This window comes from Chrysochloris asiatica, unplaced genomic scaffold (assembly GCF_000296735.1).
Source record: "Chrysochloris asiatica unplaced genomic scaffold, ChrAsi1.0 scaffold00284, whole genome shotgun sequence".
Lineage (NCBI taxonomy): Eukaryota > Metazoa > Chordata > Mammalia > Afrosoricida > Chrysochloridae > Chrysochloris > Chrysochloris asiatica.
The window spans coordinates 2,272,021-2,279,610 of NW_006408802.1; the positions used below are offsets into that span (position 1 = coordinate 2,272,021).

Consider the following 7,590-nt stretch of genomic DNA (forward strand, 5'->3'; position numbering starts at 1 on the left):
TGCATATATACACTGTGTAAAACAACCAGAAATAACCCTGCCTCAAAGGAGCTTACCAGTCTCAAATCTGATCTTTGGGAGGGCAGGAGCACCCATAAAAATTAACAGCTGAGAAAAGCAATAAATAGTCTTTGATAAAATCATAGAATAGTCAAAATAATACCAAAAAAGATCCAAAATTAAAGATAATTCATAAAATCAACATTTACAATAGAGAGGATTAAAATGACAAAAGATGGTTCCTGGTAAAAAATTTCAAACGTGGAGTAATATCAAGAAAAGATAAAATTTACCAAAATGTATTTCCAGAAGCAAAAAAGACCAAATTAAAGATGATAGAAATTATGAAGATAATCTTGAATATAAATAAAAAATTTAAAGCTCAATCATTAAAGGTACTAAAACATTAAGCTTAGTATCTTAGCAAACAAGACAACACCATCATAATATTTTGTTACTATGTGCTATCATGTATACAGGTGTCTTGCTGTAGCACTACAGCATAATCATGAGACTGTTAAATGTAAGGTTGATGTTTCAAACCCATCCAGGATGTCCTTGTACATCCTATTACAGGATCTCTATGAATCAAAACTGACTCAAAGGCACTTATCAAAAAATCTTACACACAATTCAAACTACAGTCCATCAAACAAACACAAAGCATTCATTCACTATAAATCATATTCTTGGCCCAAATTTTCAAGCATACACACATAATCTTATCAGGCAAAATATTCCAAAGACTCAGAACTCACTCCTCAAGAACTGCCAAGGGTCAGTCCTGAAACTAGATCTTGGGAATGGGCAGGGTGTGAGCCCCCTGCTTTCATGTACAGCACCTGATATTAAGTGATGTGGAGTTGGTTTCAACTCATAGCAACCCTGTATAAAGTTTCTGAGGATCAACTGGTGGTTTTGAACCACCAACTAGGAGTTAGCAGTCCAATGTTTATCCTCCATTGCCACATGCAAAGTTAATTTAATGTAAGCAGATAGATGTGACTTACATATAAATTACTTATAAGACACATCAGTCCATAGTGCTATGCCATACTGCTGACACTATGCCAATCCATCTTGCTGTTGCCTATTTTTTTTTATAACCCTCTACTTCACCAAGAATAATATCCTCCTCCAGGAACTAGTCCTTCTGATAATACGTCCAAAGTATGAGAGGTAAAGTCTCTTCAACCTTCTAAGAAACACTGTGGTCTAACTTCTTCCAACACAGATCTCTTCTTTTGGCAGTCCATGATATTTAAAATACCTTGTCCAAACCATAACCCAAATGCATCTATTCTTCTATGGTCTTCTGTATTGTCCAACTTGCACATCCATATAAGGCTAGTGAAAATGCCATGACTTGAATCGGGAGCACAATATTCCTCAAACTAGTATCTTTGCTCTTTGAACACTTTAATGAGGTCTTATTCAGCGGATTTGCCTACTGCCACATGACATTTGAGAACTTTTTGTTTCCTTTACGCTGAGAAGCAATGCATACTCTTATCACAGTTTGTTAAAGTCTCTTCCTCCAATCCTGATGCCAACGTTCTTCGTATAATCCAGTTTCTCAGATTATTTGCGCAGCGTACAGATAGAATAAATATAGTAAAATAGTACAGCTTTGGTAAACACATCTTTCTTCATTTTAAACCATTCAGTGTCCCCTTGTCTTTGAACAATTGGCTATTGATCTATGTAGAGTTTCCTCATAAGCACAACAAAATGTTCTGTAATACCCATTCTTCACAATGATATCCATAGCTTGTAATGATCCATACAGTTGAAAATCTTTATATAGTCAATAAAGCACAAATAAACATCTTTCTGGTTTTCTCTGCTTTCAGCAAAGATTCATCTGTTATCAGCAGTGGTATTCCCCGTTCCATGTCCTCTTCAGAACTTGGCTTCAGTTTCCTGAATTTCTATGTAAATGTAGTTGTATCCATATTGTAATTAGCTTCAAAATTTTATTTGAATGTGATAACTGCTATTTTGTGCATTCTGTTGGGTCACTATACTGGAGAACAAGTTTCAAAGTCTTGTCTGACACCCATTTTGTATCCCTTTTTCTTGTCTATTTAGTGACTTGTAGACTTCTTGTCTAAGTGTATGATCTTGATATCATCCTGTAACTTCTAGTCTTGGACAATAGTGTCAAATACATCAAACCTGGTTTTGAGATGGTCTCTAATTTAGGTGAGATATGTTCAAGGTCAAATTTTGGCTCCGTGTACTTGTTTCAATTTTCCCCAGCTTCAGCCTATGATGGTCTGTTCCTCTGTCTGTTTCTGGCCTAGTTTTGGCTGATGATACTGAGCTTCGCCACTGTCCTTCTCCCACAGATGTAGTTAATTCGATTTTCAGTAATTGGTGCTACAAAATTTTGTAATGTGTTGTCCAGTATCATTTCTTTGACCCAGGCCATATTTTCCAACTCCTGACTTTGTTTTCCTACCTTTGCATTCTAATCAACAATACCCTTGATGGCACGTTAGATCAATTTTGCTGAAGAAGTGCATAGAATTCTTTGATTTTCTCATCACTGGTTTTAGTGGTTGAGTGCATTTGAATAATAGTGGTATTAACTGGTCTTCCTTGTAGGTGTAAGGATATTATTCTATCACAGTGTATTTCAAGATCTTAAAATGTTCTTGCTGACGGTGAATGATAGATACACTGTTCCTCTTGGATTTATCTTTCTCGGAATAGTAAACTACATGGTGATCATGTTCAAAATGGCCAATACCAGTCAATGTCAGATCATTAATGCATATGATAGTGATCTTCATCTATTCCATGCTTTTTAAACATTAAAACGTTTATTTAACATTTAGTGCTATTTAGTTCTATATACATATATAAAACAACCAATATGACCTAATCTTCATTAAGAAACATATACAAACTTTCCACAAATGGGATTATAATCACAGGCAGAGGTTAGGCTTGAAAATACATCACAAAGTAGATGACTGCTTCACATCTTATAATGGAGGACAATTGAATCATACTGTCTTTTCGGGTCATGGTAGCTCTCTGTCAGGTTGTGTCTATATCTTAACTACTGCAGTATCAGCCTCACTTTGGCCATACACATGAAGCATCACCTCTTGGAGAGAGTTTTGAATACCCACATAACATTTCAGGGTGGTTGGGCACTCCAAAAGTCTGAACTTGGCCAGTAGGATGGTGTCTCAGCAGATTTTCCAAGACCTCTTTGGAGACTGGGTTTCCACAGAAGCTGAAGGTGATGAGCTGGGAGCAGTTTCCCAGGGCTGGCAGAATGCAGGTGAGGTGTGAGTCGGTGATCTCACACCTGTCTAAGTACAGGAAGCAGAAGGTATCAGAGGTTCTCTGTAGCAGAACTTAGAGGTACTAAGATTTTGAATTGGTCAGGATGGCATCACTTAAATCCAGGTCCTTTAGGTGGCTGGTGCTAGGGCATGAGGACAGGTATGTCAAGTCAGACTCCAAGAGGAGGCAATTATTTACCCAAAGGTTCTCCAAAGGATTCTTCAAGTACCTGAATAGTTGGTCCACATGGCCTCCTAGATAGCACGCAGAGCCCGGGCAGAAATCCTGGAGCTGGAGCAGACTGAGGAAGTGAGAGCTCAATTGGACAATAAGCTTGTCTACTTCCTCTGCTTGAGGGTCAGTGGTGCAATTTATGGTGATTCCAGAGAGATGGAGTCTTCTCAGATTAACCATCTGGCCCAGGTGAGGAGCAAATTTGGCCAGGGTGGACACATTCCACCTGCAATACAATGCCATCTCCTTGACCCAGTCCAGCTGCATGGTTTTGAGGATCTTCTTAATAGTCTGAATTCTGAATGACATATCAAAAACCTCCAGCTTCTCACAGCATAGATGAAGCTGGACTTTCTCTGCTTGACCTTCTCAGTGAGAAAAGTAAGGGATTTAAGTGGACCAGTTGCTGGAATTAACAGGTCTGTGAGTATCTGCACAGGTGCAAAGGACTGTTTCTCCTCAGATTGAAGCATCCATGTTTTACCTCTTAATCCTGGACTGGATAGCCTCTGGTTCCTCTAGAGAGCACATAGGCATTGTGTGCATCCAAGTTGGTTTGAGCATTAGCCTGTAAATCCAGAACTTTTAGCTTGCATCTCCTGGTGAGATCCTCCTAGGCAAACATGATACCCCATCCATACACTGCAGACTTGAAGATATGTGAGCTCAGCTGGTAGACCAGGATCAGGGTCCCTAGGGGCAGGAAGATGAAGGGCCAGGCCCCTTACCATTGCCTTAACTGTATGGCTATGTCTTCCTTTTACAGCTGCCCTCAATAGAGGTGGGAAGAGCTGCTTGGGCAGCCATTCCAGAACAGCAATGACCTTGGACTTAATCTTGCAGTAGGCACTGGATCACCAGGTCCAAGAGGCTGGGTAGGCTGAATCTGTTCATGTTGACAAACGTGCTCCAGAAGGAATTCTGATGTGCTAACCTGGGTGGGTCGGCTCAGACCTCAGGTAGAGAATGTCCCCAGGTTCTGGGTCTTTATAGACCTAATCGGTCACAGTCCTTCCATTTTTCAACTTGATGTTATGGAGGGTATAGAATCCAAAGTTTTAGGGAATGTTGGCAGGTTGGAGATAGCTGCAGAAGCTAATGAATGCTAAGGAGCTGGTTGAACAGCACATTGATGGGTGGTTTATTCTGGCAGTTGATGGTTTAGGTCAGCAGGAAGACCTGAAGGCAGATAACTCCTTAGTTCTGAAGATCCTGAAGATCCCGAAGATCCCGAGGTCTATGATAGCAGGCCAAAGATAGCATCCAGAGCAAAGTTTGACAAATAACTTTGAAATAGTCTTATACAAGGGATTTATCTTCTAGCTCACTGGTTCTGGCTTCCATCTCTTCAGTTCTACTCCTTCCTCTTTCCATATATTGTCCATTTCTGATATTTTATTAATCATCTGGACCAGGTTTTGAATTGTTTCCAATGCTATATCTATCTTGTTTGATTGTTCTGTAGCACTTTCCTGACTTCTTCCTTATTATCCTTGACCCCTCTGTGTGAAGCATTTGAATTTGTCTCCATGTTATTCTTCTGAATTCCTTCTCAGGCAGATCGATAGCCTGCTCGTCTTCTAGTGGGAAATCTGTGTCTGTCTCTAGCTCAGTTGTCTTAGTTACTCTTTTCTGTTTTGCGACATGTGCTGGTATTGGCTCCTGTCCAGATGGTGAGATATTAAATGGGGTATGTTTGTAGCTTTGCTATATTGGCATGATTGCGGTCTCTTTAGGGGTAAGGTAGGGTGAGAAAGCTCCCACTCCTAACAAAAAAGCACAACCAAAAATAGAAAAGATATAAAATCAGACAAAAACCACCACTCAAAAACATATAACTGACTGTTCAGTAGCCTTTGCTGCACAGATCAGTTTGCCTGCACAGTAGAAATCTCCAGCGGTGGGTGGAGGTGTCCACTTGCTCAGGCTCCTCCTTTAGTCACCACTGTGAAGGTGCACAGATAGATACTGAGAAATGAATGGAAGAAAGATTGTCCACTATTTTTATCTCTGAGGGTCAGGTAGGTATCTGTGTGTGCATAGCATAATTTTCAAAATAATTGTGCCCTTGTATATAATAGTTAGTGTTAGCTCTTTCCTTTTATGTTCGGGTTTTACAAGGTGCACATATGATTTCGCTATATGGCCAGACCTGCTTTTTCCTACCAGGTAAGGTAGGAATAAAGGGCCCCACCCACAACAAATTTAGGGCTGGGTCCCAGAGTCAGACGTCATAAGAAGCAGCCAAAGGATCAGCCTCTGGGACAAACAGAGCTCTCAGGAACTTCCTCCCTGTGCCATGGGAAAACTGTGGGCAAAAACTGGACCCTTTTGGGGGTGTGCTCCCACCCGACTGAAAGTGTCTGGGCTGGGCAGTGAGGGTGCAACAGGGGAGAGGAGAAAAGAAAAATGTAAAATCTGTCATACTTTTTCCAGATGCCGCTCCATGGTTTTTAGTGCTGTATTACTGTATCAGCCTGGGTGTGGCCCTGCACTCTGATCTCAGCCTAGGCCGAGGGGTCTGGATTCAGCAATTGCCTTTATTTTCCTTCCACAGTCAGGTTTCTCCAGTGGTGGGCATGGAAACTGGTGCCCGGCACCTTATACTAGATCCAAAACTCTAGAGCTGCTCCAGCAAAGCACCTCTGGTTTTTCCTTGTCTCTGCAGAAGAGCCTCTACTACCTGTCTCTGCTTCTCCTGCCACCAAACCCAGAAGTCTCTAAAAGCATTTCGTAGTTTACTTTGTATAGGTCTTTTCTCTGGGTACATTTATTCCTAGATACTTGATTCTTTCCTAATTTCCTTTTTATCTTATACCCTGCCACTTAGCTGAATCTTCTGATGAGTTCAGTAATTTTGTTGCTGAGTCTTGGGGGGTTTTCTGTGTATAGGTTCTTATCATCTGAAGATTGTTTTACTTTATCTTGGCCAGTTTAGATGCCTTTAGTTTCCCTATCTTGCCTTATAGCTTTGCCTAAGACTTCCAAAACAATATAGAACAGTAGTGATAAAGAGCATCCTTGTCTGGTGCCTGTTAGCAAAAGGAAAGCTTTCAGTTTCTCTCCATTGAGAGTGATATTTGTTGTTGGTTTTATATATATGCTCTTAATTAAGTTGAGGAATTTCTCTTCAGTTACTAGTTTGTTGAGTGTTTTTTATCTGGAAAAGATGTTCAATTTTGTCAAATGCCATTTCTGTATCAATCAAAATGATCATGTGGTTTTTTGCTTTTTTGTTTGTATGGTGCATTACATTGATTTGTTTTTCTAATGTTGAACCATCCTTGCATCCCTGATAAGAATCCCACTTGATCATGATATATTATCTTTTTGATGTGTTGCTGGATTCTGTTAGCTAGGATTTTGTCAAAATTTTGTGTCTATGTTCATGAGGGATATTGGTCTATAATTTTCTTTCTTAAGTGATGTCCTTCTCTGGTTTTGGTATAAGGGTTATGCTTGCTTCATAGAAAGTATTTATATTGTTGAATTGGTGACAGCTCTTTCCTGAATGTTCGGTGGTACTAATCAGTGAATCCATCTGAACCTGGACTTCTTTTGGTTTGGGAATTTCTTTGACCTGATCGATTTCTTCTGTACTTAAAGGTCTGTTCAAGTTTGCTACTTCACTCTGCATAAATTCAGGTAGGTAGTGCTTTTCTAAAAATGTATCCATCTCCTCTAGGTTTTCATATTTATAGGAGTACAACTCTTCATAATCTGTTATCCTTTTTATTGCTATTGGTTCCATTGTAACATCACCCATGTGGTTTCTTATGCATGTTATTTGTTTCTTTTCCCTCTTTTATTTTATTAGATTTGCCAATGGTTTGTCAATTTTGTTAAAGCTTTCAAAGAATCACTTCTTGTCCTGTTCATTCTCTTTATAGTTCTTCTGTTTCCTATCTCATTTTTTTCAGATCTAATCTTTATTATTGCATGGTGACTGTAGGTTTACTTTGCAGGCCAGTTTCTAATTATTGGAGATAATGTGTTAATGTATTGGATTTTGGTTCTTTCTTCATTTTGGATGTGTGCATTTATTGCAACAAA

At 39.6% G+C, this 7,590-nt stretch overlaps 1 pseudogene; it reads right to left on the reverse strand.

Moving 5' to 3' along the window:
- Window positions 1-3,087: 3,087 nt before the first annotated feature.
- On the reverse strand, window positions 3,088-7,213 carry LOC102825573 (annotated as a pseudogene).
- Window positions 7,214-7,590: the final 377 nt, after the last annotated feature.